The sequence below is a fragment of the Mauremys reevesii genome, linkage group 3, assembly GCF_016161935.1.
Source record: "Mauremys reevesii isolate NIE-2019 linkage group 3, ASM1616193v1, whole genome shotgun sequence".
NCBI lineage: Eukaryota > Metazoa > Chordata > Testudines > Geoemydidae > Mauremys > Mauremys reevesii.
Genome location: NC_052625.1, coordinates 88,768,615 through 88,791,378, shown reverse-complemented (window position 1 = coordinate 88,791,378; position 22,764 = coordinate 88,768,615). Strand labels below are relative to the sequence as shown.

General features: G+C 43.8%; 1 long non-coding RNA gene across 1 annotated transcript; it reads left to right on the top strand.

Moving 5' to 3' along the window:
• Window positions 1-19,010: 19,010 nt before the first annotated feature.
• Window positions 19,011-22,325, top strand: LOC120400190. Its single transcript, XR_005595585.1, has 3 exons — window positions 19,011-19,047; window positions 20,565-20,618; window positions 21,279-22,325. It is a non-coding gene; the product is annotated as an uncharacterized LOC120400190 (long non-coding RNA).
• Window positions 22,326-22,764: the final 439 nt, after the last annotated feature.

The following is a 22,764-nucleotide window of genomic DNA, read 5'->3' as shown; positions in this document are numbered from 1 at the left end:
GCCCAGATAGCCCCCTTCTGTGGTAATGGGAGGTGATTTACTGCTGGGGAAGCTCCAGTTTAACTTTCAGGATTCTTTCTCATTATCCCATGGGGGGAAGGGAGGAATTTGGCCCTCCTTGATGGAAAAAAATGCCTTTAAACCTGGCAGACCATGGGGATCTGCTGAAGACTACGGCCCTCTAGTGGGAGACCTCTCTGCAGTGGCTTTGGCTTCTGTCAGCCCCACTGGCTTCTTACAAGCACAGCTCTATTGGAGCCATTCTGCCAGGGGTCCCTTCTGGTTGCAGTTACCGTGGGTCAGCCACTGCAGCTGGGGAGCAGCAGAAAAGTGAATATGGCCTAATGCTGAAATAGCTTTTTTCCAGCCAATTTTCGTGGGGCCAGGGTGGGCTGACAGGGATCCTGCCTTCCTACTGACCAGCCCATCCTGTCCCCACCCATCCTGACACCACCACGGCTTTCTGTGGGCCCCAGACTGCATGGAGCGCTCTCTGAGGTGCCCGGTGTGTGTGTGGAGTAAGGTGCGGTGACAGTGCAATGGAGGCACCCAAGCTCTCTTACCATGTGGGAGTGTTTGTACATGCAGATCTCAGGGTCCCAATCTCCTTCATGTATTTGGAAGGGAAAACTATTGCAGCTGGATTGGGTAAATAATAGAGACATCAAAATGTGAATTTTTTTTTTTTTAGTTCACAGCTCTGATGGGAAATGTCTGTAGAATTTAAATTTAAAAAGACATGATCAACTTGAACATAATCTTCTGTCTGACTGTTTGTAAGAGTTACAGGCAACACCAAAGGGGATTACCACTAAAAATGTTTTTAAATTAAAAATGGGGATTTTCTTTTTTTTTACCATACTCAGTCCCAGATAAGTATTGGCTACCATTATACTGAAAAGAAGACAGCAGACAGAATATTACGAGAAGACTTGGCTGGGTTCTGGCCATGACCATGTTAGACAGATCATCAAAAAAAGCTACTACTTGTCAAAAACCCACCTTAACTTTATCGGCTTCAAGAAAGCATTTGATAGTATCCACAGAGAAGCCCTGTGGAATACTGTGAGAACTTCTGGGACACGAGACAAGCTGATCAACATAATAAGGAATTTTTATGATGAAAATGGATGCATAATAAGATTGGAGAGAGGCCTGGGTGAGAGGTTTGATATTGTGACTGGAGTTAGACAAGGATGTGCGTTATCACCAATCCTCTTCGCATTAGCAATAGACTGAGTGATGAAGCAGGTAACAAAAAGCATTGTGGCCAATGTAAAATGGATTAGAGGTGATGAGTTGCACAACTTTGACTTTGCTGACAACATGGCTTTATAAAGTGTGAGGTGGAGCAGAATGACTGCCCTTACATCAGAGGAAGGAGCAAAAATTGGATTGAAGGTAAATTCAGAGAAAAGCAAGATTATAAAAGTAGGAAACTGGAGAAGAGATGCAAAGGTGTACATAGGTGGGAAAATGAATCGAACAGGCAGAGTTCTGCTATCTGGGGAGTGTGATAACATTTGAAGTTGGCTGCGACAAAGATTCATATGAAACTAGGAAAATGAAACCACCTTTGGAAGGGTGTACAACATCTGGTCAAACAGAGGTCTCCACATCAAACTAAAGGTCAGATTATACCATGGGATTGTACTGAGCATACTACTCTATGAAGCAGAGACTCAGGTGAAGTAATAGTAGTCACCCTGATTTCAGGGGCAAGATTGACAATCACAGGTTTTGTACTAATGGGTCTTTGTGTGGTATCATAGACCAATCTGGGAAGAACAACATTTACCACTCTAACGAGAGAGCTATTGGTCTGGTTGTGTTAATTGTGCTGCCTGTTGTTTCCATGCCTGGTGCTGTGCTTCCAGCTGCACATTGTGGTTCTTCTCAAAGTCGTACCCACCCTCCGCCCCCTTAAGCTGTAGAGCCATGAGAAGCTATCAGTCACCAGTTGCTCAAAGGTCAAATCAGAAGTATTTGTTGTGTGCAGATTTTGTTTCAGAGTCTCTTTTGAAGTGTCATTTGCCCTCCATGCTTACAGTTGCCAGAGCTTAATTTGGAATATAGAATGTGTTCTGCTGGACAGATCTCAGGCATATGAATTACATGACCAGTCCATCTCAATTGGGCGCAAATCAATGAGCCGCGATACCAACTGAACCAGCTCTCACGAAAATGTCCATGTTGGATATATGGTCCTGCCACATGATGCCCAACAGTCTCATTGTGGGTGTTGCAAATGGAAACTCTCAAGCTTCTTAATGTGCCATTAATAACAGGTCACTCCCACAGAGCAATGTCCTGAGGACAATATCATTCTACACTCTGATTTTTGTTTGTAGACGGATTCCATGTTGCTTCCAGATTTGGTGATAAAGGTGAACATAAGAGGCACTGGCTTTCTTAATTCATTCATTCACGTCTTAGATCAATTTGTCACTTCCTTGTTTAATATGCTGCTGAGATATATTAACTATTTGATGGCTAGGAATGTGATACTTTCCAAGCTTATTGATGGGTCTTGATGAGGAGTTGAGGAACTTTCTTGTACATGGCCTCAGTTTTCATTCAGCTGATGGTAAGGCCAAAGTTACAAGCCACCACAGCAAAATGGTTTGTAAGATCTTGCAGTGCTGCTTCGGAGTGTGCCACTAAGGTGCAATCACTGGCATAGAGCAGTTTCTGGGTCAAACCTTTGATTACCTTGGTATTCACACACAGACGAGGGATTAAAGAGCTTGCCAATGTGAAAGCATATAAAGATGCCATTTTCAGAGCTGTGGAGGGCTCCTTTCTCTTTATTAAAATATTAAGAGTATTTTATAGTATATTATGGCAGATGCCCATTGATGTCTGTGGGCTTTAGCTCAGGCCCCAAAACCACTCTACTTAACATGGTGTTTGTTACAGTGTTTTGGCATGTTGCTGTGGAAGATGGTAGTGTTTTATATAAGGCTGGCTCCTGCTCATTTTACCTTTTGTGAGACTGCCTGTCTATGCTATGCAAAGGTCTTGCAAACAGTGATATAGTTTGGACTTGTGGTCTTCTTTGATTTAAGCTTGAAAGACACTTGGTCAGCTTGAAAAATGACACTACGGTATGAAAATTGTTTGCCTGCTATTGTTACAAGTAACCCCTTAGGGCTGGTCTACACTGGGAACTTACATCGGCATAGCCATATTTCTCAGGCCATGTAAAATCCATTCCCCAGAGAGACGTGGCCTAACCCCCAATGTAGACAATGCTAGATTAACAGAAGAATTTGTCTGCCGACCTTACTGCCGCCCGTGGGGACGTGGATTGCCTCCTGTTGTCGTAGGTAGTGTCTGCACTGAAGTGCTACAGCACTGCAGCATTTTAAGTGCAGACATACCTTCAGACTACTGTAACTGGAGAGAAATTTTCTTGCCACTGTTTGCTTTGTGCATTGACAGCACTCTACAGAGTCAGTTTCACTGTTTTCCCCCTGTATCCGGCTCTGTCTACGCTACGGAGCCTAAATTGGCATAGCTCTGCCAGCATATATCCTAAGCCATGAAGACTTCTATCCCTTCCAAACTTAAAACATATCCTTAACAATCTAACTCTGGATATTTTCATTATCCATACAAATGTCCAATCCTGTTTTGAATCCTGCTCAACTCTTGACCTCAGTGACCTCTCGTGGCAGTGAAGTCCATGGGCTGACTGCGTATAAAGTATTTCCTTTTATCAGTCTTAAATTTGCTGCCTTCTTGATTTCATTAACTGTTCCCTTGCTCTTGTATTTCTGAGAGGGTAAATGGGAGCATCTGATCCACTTCTCTATTCCATTCATTACTTTATATATCTTTAGACCTAAGTCTTCTCTTTAAACAGTCCCCATAGGTTCAATGCCCTTCTCCTCACACCGTAAGAACACTTTCCTCTGGAGCGAGCCAAACATATGTATGGTACGTCTAGGACATCCACATGCTTGTAGGAGGTGGGTAATAATATATTTGTAACTAGGAGTCCTACAGAAATGGGAAGACAACTCAGCCTTCAGACTTCCCATTGGATTCCGTAATGCCACTGTGGCAGTGAGAGCCGATGGCATCTGGGCTGTTTTTATCACGGTGCCATGGAGGTGGATTCTTTCATTGCCCAGGAAAATGGCTTTTTGTTTTCTGCATTCATTTTGCCCAACTGCACGTAAAAAATTTGTCATGGAAATGAGCAGACTGTATACTGGACAAAATAGAAATAAAAAACAACAAAATAAACCTCTCCACTATTACTGGATAGGTTGTGCCTACATTGTCTTGCTCTACTCTGCTTATGTTATATTTGGACATCATGAAAGGATAACTAAGAAGTTTGAGATGCGGCAGTGTGTCCAAAGTCATTTTAACTCCAGCTCAGGTGCAAATGGAACAAATGAGGTTAACTATGAGGTGTCTTCCACACAGATAGCTGAATAGGTATTTCCTTGTAAAAAGTTCTAGTGTAGACATGACCGGTCTTTTTTTCTTTGCTTCACTGTAGAGCCTCCAGCCTTTTCCAGATCCCCTCCTGTCTTCCTGCTACATATTTAAAGCAGCAGTTTTCATTACAGCCAGTAGAAAACTTTTTTTCAGTGAAACTTTTTTTTGTTGGAAAATGCAGATTTTTGTCAAAATCAAAACTACTTGTGGAACTGTATCGGTTTCAATGAATTTTTTAACCAGGAAAAAGTCTCTGACTAGAAATTCCATGCTGGAAACAAACAAGCTACCCCCCACCCTAGACCAACAAATAGCCTGGTGGTTAGGACCCTCCTCTAGGATGTAGGTGATCCAAGTTTAATTCCCTGCTCTGAATCAGCAGAAAGGGAATTCTTGTTTTCTGGCCAGCCCTAGTACTCATCCTGACAAGATGTTACTCAGCATGGGGAAGGATTCCTCTACAATCTATCTTGCTCTTGCTTTATATCTAGTCTAAATATTTATGGCAATATTGACCGGGGGTGCAGGCGAAGTAGGAGGAAAAAGACTAGAGCGAGGCGAGAATGTATTGGTGCCTAGCTGTGATTTTGTTGTGGTCCATGAGACCAGATTCCCAGAGCCAAAGTTCCCAACTTGCAATTGAAGGTCCTGAAAGGTGGAAAACCACTTGATGGCTGACAATGATCAGATACCCCACCTCCTTTTGGATCAGTGAGACCTGGCACCATCATCCATTCCATAGGTATCTGATCCCAATATTGGTGCATATCAAGTGAAGGCATATTTGCTGGAAGTGGAGTATAAATTATTCATGAGGGCTTTGCTATCCTGAATCCCTTAATTCCTTCATGTCTCTAGTACAAAAGGAAATGTCAGTGTTCCCTGGTTATAGATAAAACCCTTCAGCAAAGCTTGGCAGGTGAAACAAAAAAATTTAATTATAAAACATTAGTTACTGAATCTCCCCTGTTAAATTTAAGACCCACAGCTTGTGACCAAGACTGAAACAGAACTCTCAAGCAAACTTGTAGATGAGATTTTCTGATCTCCTGAGTTTGGAAAATTTTGGCTTTTAGGGCTCTGCTTGGTACTGCAATGGTAAAAAAAAAAAACAAAAAACAAACCCTCACTGGATATTTCATATCAATGAAGCAGTTTTGCTTAAGGGTTAAAGTAGGTTAGGAGCCAGACCAGATGGACTCTGTTTCTTGCTCAGTCAGTGACTGTCTTGCCCAGGGTCACACAGACTTATTGTACTGCTGCCTCTTGGTTTAACCCATCTCTGTGTAATAGAAAAAAATACTGTCCTATTTCAGAAGGATGTTGGGGTTTAATTGTTTTTGTAGTTCTTTGAGATCATCCAGTGAATGTTCTGCTAGTGCAATATTAATGCTTGGAAGAAACTCCTAATCTAGTGATGCAGTAGGCATAAGTGGCTTTAGTAGACTACTAGATCATGCTGGTGGTATAATGACATTTTCATAATTATAAAGCAATTTACAATTTCAAAGCACTGTGACTGGCCAATCAACATTGATAAACAATAGTGTAAAGAATAAATAATTGAGACCGCTCTATGATCTTTTGTGCATTACCAGCACTAAGATTAAAGGTTTATTTCTATGACTGCTTGTGTGAGTTTAAAATAGTCTGTGTGTGTTCTCTTTGCCAGGGCGGGGCCACATGCTTTTATAAAACTTGTCAGACTAAACTCCTGTTCGCAGCTACAAGGCAGCGGCAGCTTCAGCTTCAGTGCATTTGTGAGGATGAATGAATCAGGAGGGAAAGTGTTTTTTCTGTGCCGCTGATACTTTAATGTGAAACTGAGACTCTGAAATACTCTGTTCTGCTTCAGTAGTTCCAAGAGGAGCCTTTCTCTAGGGGTCTTCAGAACCCAAATTAATTGAAATAATTCCAACCGGCTCTTTTAATTCCAATTCCCTCCCACGTGTACGGGGTGCCTCTCTCTTGCCCTCCCTCTTGAACAAAAAGCTTTCAGATGCTCCTCTGGAAAGGACTAAAATATAATTCAGGTGAAGTTAATATGCAGTCAAGGTTGGTTGCTCTGTCTTCTGAAACAGCAGGCAGTAGTAGAACACAGTGGTGAGTGAGCTGAGAGTTCAAACATACTAGAGAGACTCATAAATTAACCTGAATATAGACCACGCTGAAAGGTGGAAACTATTCCTCTCTCCCTACTCCCCCTCTTCAATTGATGCTGAACTCCTTTGATCATCATCCAGTTCATGGTTTCTTGGCTGCATGGACTTGGTTCCGGATTTGTTAGGAGTATATCCATGGGTGGGGGGGCTAACCATCTCGATTACATTTTGTAGATGGTTAGAAAATCCTACAAACAGAATGTCATTCTTTATCACATCTAATAGACTTTTAGAGTAACTTCTAGAGACTCCTGTTGACTTTACCTCTATTAAATTGCATGAGGCTTTTCCAAAAGGCACAAGCCAGCGGCCATAATGGCTTGTGCATGAAGCATTGCAGGGCTACAGTTACTATTCTAGTCACTGTCCTGAGGTTGTGGCTGGAGTGAATTCAAAACCTTACCCTTCCCTGCCACCATCATCCATGTAACTCATAGAGCAGTGGCTTTTAACCTTTTTTCATTTGCGGACCCCTAAAATACTTCAGATGGAGGCATGGACCCCTTTGGAAATCTTAGACATATGCTACGGGCCCCCAGGAGCTCACACACCACAAGTTGAAAATCATGGTCATAGAGCAATCGTGAGTATAAATATCAGCAAAGCCATGGTAGCACAGGCAGGGCTGAGCCGGGGGGGATAGGGGGGCGGCGGGAGAGTACAAACCTGCTTGAAACCAGTGGGCATGTACTCAGCATAGCTCAGGCAAGCCTATGTTACTACAACAATGCTGCTAGTTATACTTGTGCTAGCTCAAATATATGTGTGCACAAGCAGGGGAATCGCACCCCTAGCTTGTAGTTTAGTTTCAACGTAGCCACAGTAGCTTGCATACCTCAGTGGAAAAATGGCTCTGGTTTAAACAAAGCTATTTTTGGCAGGATCCCCTGGGAGGCTAATATGCAGGGTAAAGGAGTCCAGGAGAGCTAGCTGTATTTTAAAGAAGCCTTATTGAAGGTGCAGGAACAAACCATCCTGATGTGCAGAAAGAATAGCAAATATGGCAGGTGACCAGCTTGGCTTAACAGAGAAATCTTTGGTGAGCTTAAACACAAAAATGAAGTTTACAAGAAGTGGAAACTTGGACAGATGATTAGGGAGGAGTATAAAATCAGGAAGGCCTAAGCACAACTGGAGTTGCAGCTAGCAAGGGATGTGAAGGGTAACAAGAAGGGTTTCTACAGGTATGTTAGCAACAAGAAGATCATCAGGGAAAGTGTGGGACCCTTACTGAGTGGGAGAGGCAACCTAGTGACAGATGATGTGGAAAAAGCTGAAGTACTCAATGCTTTTTTTTTTTGTCTTAGTCTTCACAGACAAGGTCAGCTACCAGAATGCTGCACTGGGAAACACAGTATGGGGAGGAGGTGAGCAGCCCTCAGTGAAGAAAGAACAGGTTAAGGACCATTTAGAAAAGCTGGACATGCACAAGTCCATGGGGCCAGATCTAATGCATGTGAGGGTGCTGAGGGAGTTGGCTGATGTGATTGCAGAGCCATTGGCCATTATCTTTGAAAACTTGTGGTGATCGGGGGAGGTCCTGGACGATTGGAAAAAGGCAAATATAATGCCTATTTTGAAAAAAGGGAAGAAGGAGAACCCGGGGAACTACAGACCGGTCAGCCTCACCACAGTTCCTGGAAAAATCATGAAGCAGGTCCTCAAGGAATCCATTTTGAAGCATTTGGAGGAGAGGAAGGTGATCAGGAAGAGTCAACATGGATTCACCCAGGGCAAGTCATGCCTGACCAACCTGATTGCCTTCTATGATATAACTGGCTCTGTGGATATGAGAAAAGAGGTGGACATGATATATCTTGACTTTTGCAAAGCTTTTGATACAGTCTTCCAAAGTATTCTTGCCAGCAAGTTTGGATTGGATGAATGAATTATAAGATGGATAGAAAGCTGGCTAGATCGTTATAGGGATATTAAAGAAGGTACTAACAGTGATTTCCCCCAAGTGACAGTGACCCCCCAGTTTCACAAAAATCTTTTAGTTCTTATGTTAAAACTTGTAAGCTCCTGTCTACAGAAAACACTGATTGTATCTGTCCTGTGAAAGATACTCTATTACTATGTAAAACTTACAAACAAGTTAATTGACTTTGTTCTTGAAGTAAACACTATGCTAGCCTTAAGCTGTAATTGATACAATGCAAACAAACAGACCCCCACCCTCTGTGATTACAGGGCCGGAAGTCTCATAGGAATTAACACACAACCCAAAAGTGGTGGAGACAGTAAATTAAAATATGGTTAAGATATGGAATGTATGTTGATGAATGTTTGATGTACGTGAATGGTTAGGGAGTTGACAGCCTAGGAAGGATCCATCGGCCGAAGAATGTGTCAAGTGGACCACCAGACAACCCCCGGAGAGTAAACTGGGATCCACCCCATCACCTGGAAGGAATGTGCCACTTTAGACAGTGTGGAGCCACCAGGAATGTGCCATCTGCTAATTGAGCCAGCAACAGCAGGATGAAACGGTTCCCATAGACTAACATAGGCATTAATTCCTATAAGAATGAACTCCAAAAACTGAGGACTTTGAGTCTCTGGTTCTGCTGCCAACCTCCAGGAGCATCAGGTGCATCTGACACAGACTCGGCTCCATCCTCATGACCAAGATACTTGGCCAGTAACTTGGCATGAGCAACTTCTAGGCTGGTAACTATAACACCTATACAGAACTTGAATGAATGATTGTGTGAATGAATATATATATATATATATAGTGTGTGTATAAGGAATAAGTAGTAATAGGAATTAGTCAAACAACATTGTTTACTTTTGTCTTTTGCTTTATTATTATATTTGCAATAAATGTGGCATCTTTGCCTTATCCCTCTTAATAAGATCCTGCTGGTTTTTATTATATTGGTATAACATCATCAGGCTCAACGGCTCCATGTCTAGTTGGCAGCCGGTATAAAGTGCAGTGCCCCAGGCATCTGTCCTGAGGCTGGTTTTGTTCAACGTCTTCATTAATGATCTGGATGATGGGATGGATTGCACTCTCGGCAAGTTCATGGATGACACTAAACTGAGGGAGAGTTAGATACACTGAAGGGTAGGGATAGGGTCCGAGTGACCTAGACAAATTGGAGGATTGGTCCAAAATAAATATGAGGTTCAACAAGGACAAGTGCAGAGTCCTGCACTTAGGATGGAAGAATCCCATGCACTGTTACAAGCTGGGGACTGACTGGCTAAGTGGCAGTTCTGCAGAAAAGGACATGGGGATTACAGTGGACGAGAAGCTGGATATGAGTCAACAGTGTGCCCTTGTTGCCAAGAAGGCTAACGGTATATTGGGCTGCATTAGTAGGAGCATTGCCTGCAGATTGAGGGAATTGATTAGTCCCCTCTATTCGGTACTGGTGAGGTTACATCTGGAGTAGTGCATCCAGTTTTGGGCCCTCCACTACTGAAAGGATGTGGACAAATTGGAGAGAGTCCAGAGGAGGGCAACAAAAATGACTTACAAGGAGAGGCTGAGGGAACTGCACTTATTTAGTCTGCAGAAGAGTGGGGGGGATTTGATACCTTCAACTACCTGAAGGAGGTTTCCAAAGCGGATGGAGCTCAGCTGTTCTCAGTGGTGACAGATGACAGAAGAAGGAGCAATGGACTCAGGTTGCAGTGGTGGAGGTCTAGATTGGATATTAGGAAAAATTATTTCACTAGGAAGGTGGTGAAGCACTGGAATGGGCTACCTAGGGAGGTGGTGGAATCTCCATCCTTAAAGGTTTTTAAGGCCCGGCTTGACAAAGCCCTGGCTGGGATGATTTAGTTGGCATTGGTCCTGCTTTGAGCAGGGGATTGGACTAGATGACCTCCTGAGGTCTCTTCCAACCCTAATCTTCTATGATCTCTTTTTAAAGCGATAAACATAATTCTTCAGTATTTTTGAACAGTTTTAATTACTTCCATGTGGGGTTCAATTGGTGTCTCTCTCTTAGTCAATACACCCTTAGTAATACAATATCTCACAAGAGGCACAAGTACAACGTGCTGAACAAAGCAAAACAGTCACTAGTTTACAGCATGAACCGCTCCTACACAATTGTTTCCCAAAGCTCAGTATAGACGCTTTCCTTAATCGAAAGACATAACAAGACTGAATTAGTGGCTGGGCTTGGGGAAGTGAGAAATTAAAGTGAGAATGTATTTTTTGTCTGACTCGTTAAAGTGCATTTATTTGTGTGTGTGTGGGAGGTAGTAAGAGAATAAAACATTTGTTAGGCAAGATGATTATCTCAAATTCAGAAATACAGACTTGTACACTGGCAAGGCTCTGGCTGAGTCAGGGTGGGCTATCATGCTGTCTGGCAGCAGGACATAGTGGGGCTAATGCTGTCCAACTGCATCCTTTTCATGCTGGCTCCAGCCAGTGAGTGGGTAGGGCACTCTGTACAGAACTGGAGAGGCTCTGGGGCTTGGGGAAGTAGAGGGTTTCAGCAGTTCATGATGAGTGGGTGCGTGAGAGAGGTTAGGGGCTACTCTGGAGGTGGCAGTGGAATGGCAGTGTCGGAGATGAAGGGAGAGGAAAGGGTAGGGGATGGATGAGAGATGTAAACTCCTCACGCCACAGCTATTTACCTTGTACAGCTTGCAAACTTTCATCTGTGAATCTTGACAGCTCCTTGCTCTGGAGCTAACAGGCTTCAGGAGATACCAGTCTGCTGTAACCTCTTTGCTTCAGAGCTCACTGGCTTACTTGCACTTAAAAAACTCCTCTTTCCTTTGCTGTTAGCTTACAGTCTCTCGCTTCAGCAGCTGAGCTTGTAAGTTCATCTAACCAAATACTGGCACAGTTAACTGCCTGCGCATAAAGGAACACCGCATCCATCTTTAAGTGCACAGCAAACAGCCTAATGGCAGTTTTTTGCTGTGAATGCTCAGTGGTATGCTTTAAATGTTCCTAACTTTGGCATTACAAAAACAATTGCTTTTGGCATTAGCAAAAATTGCTAATTTAACTGCTCATTGGGGCAGAGAGGACATGTGATCTTGTGGTGAAGCCACTACACCAGGACTCAAGATCTGGGTCTTATTCCAGGTTGTGATGCAAACTTCCTCTGTGACCTTGGATAAGTCACTTAAATCTCTCTCTGCCTCAGTTTCCCAATCTGCAAAATGGGGATAGTATTTCCCTGATACACAGGGGTGCAGTGAAGACCAACTTGAATTAAAATTTGTAAGATGCTGAAATAGTATGGCTTTCTATAACACTCCCCAGCAAGTAAGTCTGCAGTTCAAACCAGCACTCTGTTAGCTCTGCAAAAAAGAAATTGGACGTTTTTTTAAAAAAAAACAAGAAAATGTATAATTTTACCCTTGTATAAATTTCAAATCAAAATCACCTCTGCCAGAGATCAAGCCTGAAACCTTTCAGCTGATGTTTTAGAAAGTTATGAGTATGTGAAAACGGGGGTGAATGGACTCTGTTTTGCAACCTTGACTAAGGGTACATCGACAGTGTGCAATTAATTCAAACTTATTCTATTTGAATTTTCGGAAGCGATTTTATACAAGCGATTTTATACTTTATACTAAAGTGCATGAATTCAGCGGAGTGCATCCATAGTACCAAGGCTAGCATCGAATGTTGGAGCGGTGAACTGTGGGAAGCTATCCCACAGTTCCCGCAGTCCCCGCTGCCCATTGGAATTGTGGGTTAAGCTCCCAGTGCATGATGAGGCAAAAACATTCTTGTGGGTGTTTCTGGGTGTGTGGCATCACTCGCTCCTCCCTCAGTGAAAGCTACAGCAGACGCCATACTGCCAGCAGACGGTGCACTACCTGTCTGCTGGTACTATGAATCCACCTCGCATGTCCTCTTGTCTTTCTATCTACTCTTTTATCTAACCATTTCCCGCCTTTTTTCGGCTACCGTGAACTGAGCAGCACAGCTTTCGCCGCAAACTCTGCTCTCCCGCTCTTGCATTGCTAGCTAATTTTTCCATGTTGTCTGTCCTGGGCTTATGTGCAAGTTACAGAAGGCAACAATTCCCCGCCGTTTTTTGGCCATTGTGAACTGAGCCACACAGCTTCCGCCACAACCTCTGCTGCAAACTCTGCTCTCCCACTCTTGCAGCTCTAGCGAGCTTCCCAACCCCGTGAAAGCTACAGAAGACAGCCACTTACTATCTTTTATCGGCCATCTTGAACAGAACAGCTCTCCTACATTTAGCACCCTTTCTCCAGGATTACCCGTGCAGGCGCCATAGCGTGGCAGTTTTGACCATTGTAAATACCTTGCGCATTATCAAGAAGTATGTGCAGTACCTGCAAAACCGGGCAAGGAAGTGATGACAGTGCGATTATTATACTGATGAGGACATGGACACAGACATTCCTAGAAGCATGGCATGTGGCAATTGGGAGATCATGGTGGCATTGGGCCAGGTTCATGCCGTGGAACACCAGTTCTGGGCTTGGGAAACAAGCACAGACTGGTGGGACCGCATAGTGTTGCAGGTCTGGGATGATTCCCAGTGGCTGTGAAACTTTCATATGCATAGGGCCACTTTCATGGAACTTTGTGACTTGCTGTCCACTGCCCTGAAGTGCAAAGACACCAAAATGAGAGCAGCCCTCACAGCCAAGAAGCAAATAGCCATAGCACTGTGGAAGCTTGCAACGCCTGACAGCTACCGGTCAGTCGGGAATCAGTCTGGAGTGGGCAAATCTACTGTAGGGGCTGCTGTGCTTCAAGTAGCCAACGCAATCATTGACCAGCTGCTATCAAGGGTAGTGACTTTGGGAAATGTGCAGACCATTGTGGATGGCTTTAATGTGCTGGGAGTTCCCTAACTGCGGTGGGGCGATAGATGGGACCCATATCCCTATCTTGGCCCCGGCACACCATGGTGGCCAGTATATAAACCACAAGGGGTACTTTTCCATGGTGCTGTGAGCACTGGTGGATCACAAGGGACGTTTCACCGACATCAACGTGGGATGGCCGGGAAAGGTGCATGACGCTCACATCTTCAGGAACTCTGGTCTGTTTGAACAGCTGCAGGAAGAGACTTACTTCCCAGACCAGAAAATTACTGTTGGGGATGTTGAAATGACTATAGTTATCCTCAGGGACCCAGCTTACCCCTTAATACCATGGCTCATGAAGCTGTACACAGGCACCCTGGACAGTAGTAAGGAGCAGTTCAACTATAGGCTGAGCAAGTGCAGAATGGTGGTAGAATGTGCTTTTGGACGTTTGAAAGCGCGCTGGTGCAGTTTACTGACTTGGTTAGATCTCAGCGTAACCAATATTCCAATTGTAATTGCTGCTTGTTGTGTGCTCCACAATATCTGTGAGAGTAAAGGGGAGATGTTTATGGCGGGGTGGGAGGTTGAGGCAACTCGCCTGGCAGCCAATTTCGCACAGCTAGACAACAGGGCGATTAGAAGAGCGCAGCAGGGCACGCTGTGCATCAGAGAAGCTTTGAAAGCCAGTTTCATGACTGGCCAGGGTATGGTGTGACAGTTGTTTGTTTCTCTTGAAGTTACCTGCCCCCTATATATATGAAAGGAAATAAAGTCAAAATTGTTTAAAAACTGTTTTTTATTATTTGCACAACACATTGAGAGAAATCAGAAGGTAGACCGGGGGGAGGGGGAGGGCATTAGGTTAGGGGGCTGGAGGAGGAGAGAAGGACAAATCCAGAAACCAAATCAAAAGTTCGCGTATGCCAGCTTTCTGCTGCTTGGGTGATCCTCTGCGGTTGAGTGTGGGGGTCCCCGTAGCCAGCCCCCTCATGTTCTTGGGCATCTGGGTGAGGAGGCTATGGAACTTGGGGAGGAGAGAGGGTGGTTATACAGGGGCTGCAGTGGCAGTCTGTGGTCTTGCTGCCTTTCCCGCATTAGATCGCATTAGATCTGGAGCATGTCAGTTTGCTCCCCCATGAGCTTGATCATAGTGTCCTGCCTGCTCTCTTCGCGCGTGTCACTCCTTTACGGGATTCTGCAATTGTTTGCCTCCACGCATTCAGCTGGGCCCTCTCAGTGCGGGAGGACTGCATGAGCTCGGCAAACATGTCCTCCCAAGTTTGTTTTTTCCGCTTTCTAATCTGGACCAGCCTCTGGGGCGGAGTAGATAGGGGCCGCGTTGAAACATTTGCACCTGCAGGAGGAGAAAAAGGGAGGGTAGTATTTTTAAAAGATACATTTCAGAGAACAAAGGGGACACTTTGGTGTGAGTAAGCCATCACACACGGCCGGGCAACAGAATTCAGCTTGCAGGCAGCCCCTAGGGGCATGCAGGGTTCTGGTTCTTCTACATTAATTTCAATGCTTTCAAACTGCTGGACCCCCTTTCCCACAGCAAGCAATGCCTTGTGGGTTTGCCATATAAAAGGAGGGCCTGCGGGCTCTCTGGGATGATCACTTCACCCCACCCCCCTCGCATCCACTGTGTGGCTCCGATGAGGCTCTGAGCAGGGATGAGCCCTTTAAACTACACGTGAACAGCCCAGCGCAGCTGGGTTCCCCCTTCCCCCCCCCCACCGCGTGGCTCCGATCAGGCTCTCACTCACCAGAAGTACCTTCTCTAGGGTCATGGTCCAGGAGCCCGCCTTGGGAGTGGGGGGAGGCTATTGGCTTCAGCGTTAAGAATAGTTCCTGACTAGGGGGGAAACAGATACCCGACTTGCCGCCTGTGCACTGTCCTCTTCATTCTCCAATGACTCTTCCTCCTTGCTCTGTGCAACTCCCCCCTTGCAGGTGTTCACGGACAGCGGTGGGATAGTGGTGGTGTCACCTCCCCCATAATTGCATGCAGCTCACAATAGAAGCAGAATGTATGGGGCTGTGACCCAGAGCACCCATTTGCCTCCCTGGCTTTCTGGTACACTTGCCTGAGCTCTTTGATTTTTGTACGACACTGCTCTGTGTCCCTGGAGTAGCCTCTTTCCGTCATGGCCCTGAAGACTTTAGCATACAAATTTGCGTTCCTTTTTTTGGAACATAGTTCTGCCATAATAGACTCGTCTCCCCAACATGCAATGATATCCAGTACTTCCCGTTTGGACCATGCTGGCGCTCGTCTGCGAATCCGGGACTGCGTGATCTCATGTGATGGTGGACTCCGCATGGTTGCCTGTGATGGTGGACTGTGCTGATGGTGACCAAACAGGAAATGAAATTCAAAAGTTCCCAGGGCTTTTCCTGCCCACCTGGCTAGTGCATCGGAGTTGAGTGTTGTCCAGAGCAGTCACAAGGGAGCATTCTGGGATAGCTCCCAGAGGCCAATGATGTTGAATTGTGTCCACAATACCTTTAACCCGGGATTGCAATCTCAATTTAAGCGCTACTCCACTTGCTGAGAAGGAGTACAGAAATCGGATTAAAGAGCCCTTTAAATCGAAAAAAACGGTTTGGTCGTGTGGACGGAATCATTTTTTTTCCAAATTAACTCGGCTAATTCCAAAATAACACACTAGTGTAGACCAGGCCTCAGTAAAGCCTTCTTTAGACCAGTGTTCTGGCCCTACTATAACTTGAGTTAACTGACTGCAATTAAGTTAATTAGTACAATTGTATGTCCTAATTCAGACCTCTACAAACATCTGTTCCAAGCACAAACGTGTATTTCTGGTGCAACTTATGGCTTTTGCCGTCTGTCCTGGATATAATATATTTATGAAATGTCTACATTAATCTACATGAGCACAGACCTGAAGAAGAGCTTTATGGAGCTCAAAAGCTTATCTCTTTCACCAACAGAAGTTGGTCCAATAAAAGATATATATTACCTCATCCTCCTGGTCTCTTATATGAGTACAATTAAGAGCTAGGATAAATGTTTTTGATTAATAGTAAAATCAGATTTTTGGGGCCCCAAAACTACTTATGAGTAGTTTTGGCTGAACAAAAATATTTTCAAAATTTGGTTTGTTTAGTTGAAAGGACTTTTTTTTAAAATCTTTATCTTTATCTTTATCAAGTTGAGGAACAGAATTCTAGGACTCCTAGCTCACCATGGCTGAAGTCCTTTCACAAGAGGACAGCCATTACATCATAGAATCGTAGGACTGGGAGGGACTTTGAGAGGCCATCTAATCCAGTCCCCTGCACTCATGGCAGGGCTAAGTATTATCTAGCCCGTCCCTGACAGGTGTTTGTCTAACCTGCTCTTAAAAATCTCCAATGATGGAGATTCCACAACCTCCCTGGGCAATTTATTCCAGTGCTTAAACTTCCTAACTGTCAGGGTGGTTTTCCTAATGTTCACTTGAAATGTCCCTTGCTGCAATTTAAGCCCATTGCTTCTTGTCCTATTGGCAGAGGTTAAGAAGAACAATTTTTCTTACTCCTGCTTGTAACAGTTTTCAAGTATGTAAAATGTTCCCCCTCGGTCTTCTCCTCTTCTCCAGACCAAACAAATCCAATTTTTTCAATTTCCCCTCATAGCTCATGTTTTCTAGCTCTTTAATCATTTTTGTTGCTTTTCTCTGGACTTTCTCCAGTTTGTCCACATCTTTTCTGAAATGTGGTGCCCAGAACTGGGGACAATACTCCAGCTGAGGCCTAATCAGAACGGAGTAGAACAGAAAAGCTACTTCTTGTGTCTTGCTTACAGCCCTCCTGCTAATACATCCCAGAATGATGCTTGGTTTTCATTTTTGTTTTTTGGTTTTTCATAAAGAAAAAATATTCCATTTCAGTTTAAAAAGAAATACATTTTTTCTGGATTTTTTGGGTTTGGCCATGGAACTGAAAAATATCAATTATTCTCTCATCTCTACAAGTATGTGTTTGTTAACTTGAATGAATTGTCAGTCATGTTACAATAGGACTAAAAACTCTCTCTAGTCTAGACAAAGATAAAAAGGTGTTCTTCTAGTACAATGACCAAAACTCCACATTTGAATTCTCCCCAAATTGTTTGAAGTCTAGATTCAAGTTGTGTGTGGTTTTGTTTTGGTTTTTGGCTTGAGTACATAGTCAATGCAGATATACACAAAGTGCAATTACAAGTAAATTTCATTGGGGAAGCCTGCTTTATCTGGACATCTCTTGGAGAAATACTTTCACATACTACTCCTGAATGGTAACAATCAGTGCTTAAAATCTGCTTGGGGAGGGGGGGTGCATTTGGCTGGTGTAAAGTAGCATTAAATAAGTGTGAAACTCTGAGCTCTGGTCCCTTAATAAAGAAGCTGCTAAATGAAGTTTTGAAGAAGAAATGAAGGCCAAAGGTATTTGCTGTCACTTTTATTCATGTACTTTATTCAGCGCTGTATTTTATTTCATTTGGGGCCAGTTTTAAATGGTGTCTTTTTTCTTTATCTTGCCTGCTGGGCATTTGTTAGGCTGTCCAACTGCTTTCCCAATTAATCAGGTTCTTCTCTGTGTGGGACATGCATACATTTGGAAGTTGTAAAAAGTCTGTATTTAACAACACTTTTCACACTGAAGATTGTGACATATAAACTTAGAAAAGAAAATATGTAGAAAAGCACTTATCTTTGTAGCACTAGCAGGAAACATATTGGGCCTTAAACATATTGGGCCAATCAAGCATAGTTCCTGCTAATTTCAATGGGAGATTTGCTTGATCAAAGCCTGTCAAATTTGTCCCCTGAGAAGCAGAATTGCTCCTCCCTCCCCTGAAATAGTATGGTGGGCAAGTTCCTGTGCTAGGAGTCTGCTCGTACTATGTGCAATCGTATAGGCAAATAGGTGGAAATGAGACCTCAGATCCTATATTTCAATATAGATATTAATTTCGAATATAAACAACAAATTAATATTGATGAGGGTGGTGCACAATTGATTAAACTCCATATTTACCAAAACAGTCTTCTGTTTTGGGCTTTCCAATATAACTGAATCAACCTAAGTCAAGGTTCCCCTTTGAAAAGGGGTGTGTGTGGGTGTGTTTGGTTGGGGGTGGGGACACTCCCAGTCATAAGATGGCAAGTTTGGAATTTTGCTTTGCAGTACGTTGGTTTCCAACACTGCATTTTGAAGTAGTCTACTTGCCTGGGTATATTTCAGTATATCGTACGGGGTGGGTTTTCTTTTTTGTAATTCTTTATTATAAATATTAAAGCAACGGCAGCACAAACAAGTCAAAATACTGAATTAATAGGCAGGAGTTTTCCCTTTGTTCAGGCAGCCTACCGCTCTGACGAAAGTGGGGTGTGCGTGTGGGTGTGCCATAAAAGTCAAAGCAACCTTCATATTTTCTGTGTGTCTGTGCTATGCAGCCGTGTGTACTTTCTCATGTATTTTCTTGTGACCTTTATTTGAAGGACTTGCTGTAATGCTGTACCCATGCTGGGCTTGACTGACAGATTGTACACGTGTGTGCCTAAGGGGTGGTGCATAGCAGTGCAGTGAGGGAACGGTGTCTCCTTCCCAGCTCCAGTGGGTCTCCCAGGGGCAGTAATCATTGCTACCCTCCTCACAGGTGCTCATCTGGGCTGGCTTTTGTGTTGGGGAGGGGGAACAATGCCAAGGGTCTGCTCAGTCCCCACCTCTCTCCAACCATTTCTCTTTCAGCTGTTAAGGATGTGGAAGAGCAGGAGGCATACAATGTCCACTTCACCCCCTGTGCACCTACTCCAAAGTCTGGGGAAACTGTGCAGATGTGAAAGTGGGGATTTCTTATTGCCTTGTATACCCCCTTGCGGGTGTATAGACTGGGCTGCAATCTGGATCAAAATCTTTAAAAGCACCTGCTTTGGATGTTCAAGTGCATGATGCCCTTTGACTTATTGCATATTGGTCACTTATCTTAACTCTGCCAGCAGAGGGGAGCTTATAAACAAACAAAAACAATTTTAAAGCCTCTCTCACATGATTTGCTCTAAGCACTTGTAAAATGAGCTCTCTCTGTATGGACCAGGCTTACTTTTTGTTAGTGTTTATGATTTGATGAAAAAGATCTGTATTTTTTTAAAAAAAGAAGTGGCAGCAAGATGGACCTCCCCGGCTGGGCAAGCATTCAGCTTTATTCTGCAGCTGGGTCATGTCAAATGTACATAACCTGTTTCAAATGCTTAAAAATTCCTGACATTGTGAAATTCTTTTCTTACATAGTTGTTGACAAAAGGCGGGTAGGGAAGAGAAAACAGAGCTATTAGGAATGCATGAGTGAAAGGCTTTGGTAGCCAGGCAAGGACTGAGCTGAATAGTTTGTGGAAAGAGACTTTCTGAACCCCCCCCCCCTGCTTTTTTTTAAAGTTATTAAACAGGGTCAATTGCTAATACTCTGCTTTGCCATTGTCATCAACAGCATGTGGTACACGTGCATGATATTTTTACATGCAACAAATCCATGTAGCTCTTTTTGTGATAGCTCTGTGGCTGCAGCCCTGCCTAAAAAAAGGAGGGATCAACTTTTAAATGAAAATGTGCCCCCTTTAAAGAAAAACTCCAGGGATTATTTTCAAAATCTCAGAATAATAAAACTTTGCATTGGAAACAATGGAATGAGTTTTGGAAGTAGCCCCAAGGGCTACTCTAATTTATGGCAGCCTAGAATAGGTGAAGCTTTTGTGTTCTGGCCATGTCCCACCCCAGCCCTCTCCCTGGCATGCTCTTGCACCACAGGCTGCACAGGAGGGCAGCATAGGGCTGCCTGTGTCACCTCTACTTTGCCCCTACTCTCAGGGCATTTAGCAGGGGCTTATAGCCCCTGGATGCCAACAGACAAGCACATGCACTAGAATAGTCTGAGGAACTCTTTCAGGGTATGTGTGGGAGTGGGCTGGGTAGGGGGATGCTCCTGTATGAATCCCAGACCCCATCTACTTTAAAATAAACCACCATCCATTAATTAAACACACATCCGTCAGCTCTTCTAAAACATCTTGCAATGTGTGGAAAGACAATTTTCCAAACCTCTTGCTTTTTCCCAGTGAAATTAATGGGAGTAAAGATTCCCTCACTCACAGGTAATTGAACTTCCTGCATCTTCCCCAGGGATGCAGCTGCTTCCATGGAGTAAGCTGAGAATAATCAGCTCCCACAGACACGGTAACTTTTCTGCATGAATTTCTCTAACAATATTTTTTTCAAATTATCCCCAGAGTCCTGCCCTAGTAAAAGCTCCAGATTTGATCACTCCCAAACGTTGGGAGTGTTCAGATCCACAGCCAGATGGATCCCAGTTTCACAGCACTGGCTCTCTTGCTGATGCTGTTCTGCAGTACCTACAAGGTTTCAGCTGGGATTATATCTTTTTACCAAAAATAAATATTGATCTCTCTATACAATGATGGATGGAAACATGTTGGCTATTCCCTTTTGTAACAACAAATCCATAATCTGTTAAAGAACCGAAAAGGAAACCTTGTGGCAGCAAGGGGGTTGAGTTTCTGGATAAGAGCCGTGGGACCTGAAGCTGGACTTGAAGTGGAAAGGCCATCCTTCTGCTATCTATCGAAGGGTTGGGGCCTGACGGGGGAGAGAGACAGAGCAACCTCCTCCAAGAATCTTGAGGACCATGGAGATTTAGGGGGGTGGTGCTGGAGCCATAGAAAATCTTGTTGCCTCTTATGTCCCCCTTCCTCCCCCCCAACCCATGTAAATTTATTGTTTTATTTTTACTGGGCTTTTCAGTGGGTATACTCTATTACATGCATCACTCGTGTGGAAATTTGCCTCTGCTAATACAACCATCTGGTTTATTTACAGAATCTAAGTCTCTGGAGTGTTTTCTCACAGGCCCACAAATGAGCAGCCCTTTTTACAGTCTCCAGTATCTTGTGTCAACTCTGTGAACAATGGGAAAGTACCCAGGAGGTCCCTGCAGGAAGCAGTACTTCCCTTGTATAATTAACCGGGTGGGAGACTGAGGAATGAAGATAGCACAGGAGACACACAGTACAAACTGCTGAAACAATAAACAAACAAACAAGAGACCAGCACTTCCTTTTCTCATATTGTTAATGCTGCTTCCTTAAGCACAGTCCCCCAATCCCACCCTTCAAAAACAAATCCTTTATAAAGACTCATGTTTAACACTTTCACTGCTGGATTTTACTGAAGTCTTGACCAACATTTTCAAACCTGATTGCTTAAATGGGGGCTCTGGATTTTCAAAGCACCCTCAACGCACACTGCAGCGGAGGGGAACAGCGGGGAACTCCACATTTCTGAGTGGTGCCAGTTTTTTAAAAAGTGCTTAAATAAGGACAGAGGTGCCTAACTTCAGGCAGTGAGGTGGAAAATGTTGTTCTTAATGCCATGTGGCAGTAGAGCCAGAGCCAAAATGCTGTATCCAAATAGGTATATTAATCTGAATAACATAGACGAGCACCTCTGCGTCGTGAGTTTTGATTCAGCAAGAGATCAGCAATGAAATTCAGATCTACAGCCAAACCGTCTCAAACCTGGGGTGCAATTTGGATCTGAGTTCTCTGGCGCAAACCCACCTCAAGTAAAACACAGCAGTGGTCCTCTGAAATGCTAGCTTGGTTCTTTGGGAACTTCAGCAGAACACCACTGTACATAAGTCAGCATTAGAGACTCTCTTGACCTTGCATGTTGGTATGGCTGCTAGGTCCACATTTTTGCCCTGAATATCACACATGCCTCTTCAAATTCCTAGGCTGTGTATTCAGTGCTGCTCACTGAGTGGCTTTTGTCACGGCATACTGCTGATCAGTTTTCTAGAACCCTTACTGAGGAGTGGTGTTTTTCTTTTCCTGTTTCTGTGTATGAAGTGTTACATGTGCATCCCATCCCACTGAGGCTGTCAGTTGCAAGGATAAATCTCTGAGCAGCAAGTTTAAAATGCACCTCTTATACTGTCTCCTTATTTCATTAGCCAACATGCTGCCATGGAGAGAATAAAGAAGATGATGTTTTGGGGGACTGGGTCAATCCTACTGGAGTCCAGTAAGATCATTCTTTAGAATAAATGGTAAACATTTTCCCCATATACCTATGTGTTTGGAACAATGCGGGGCCTGCAGCATAAGAGGCTGTAAAAAATGGCTCTATTCGCAGTATAGTACAAACACAGTCTAAGTGCAAACCGCACCATGCGCTGGATGCTTACAGCTGATGGCCTATTGTTAGCACTTTAAATACACACTGTTCATGTTAAGCACAGCAAGAAGTCTCGTAAACTCAAATGGTGACATTTAAAAATGAAGTCTCTCAAATAGACTTTTAA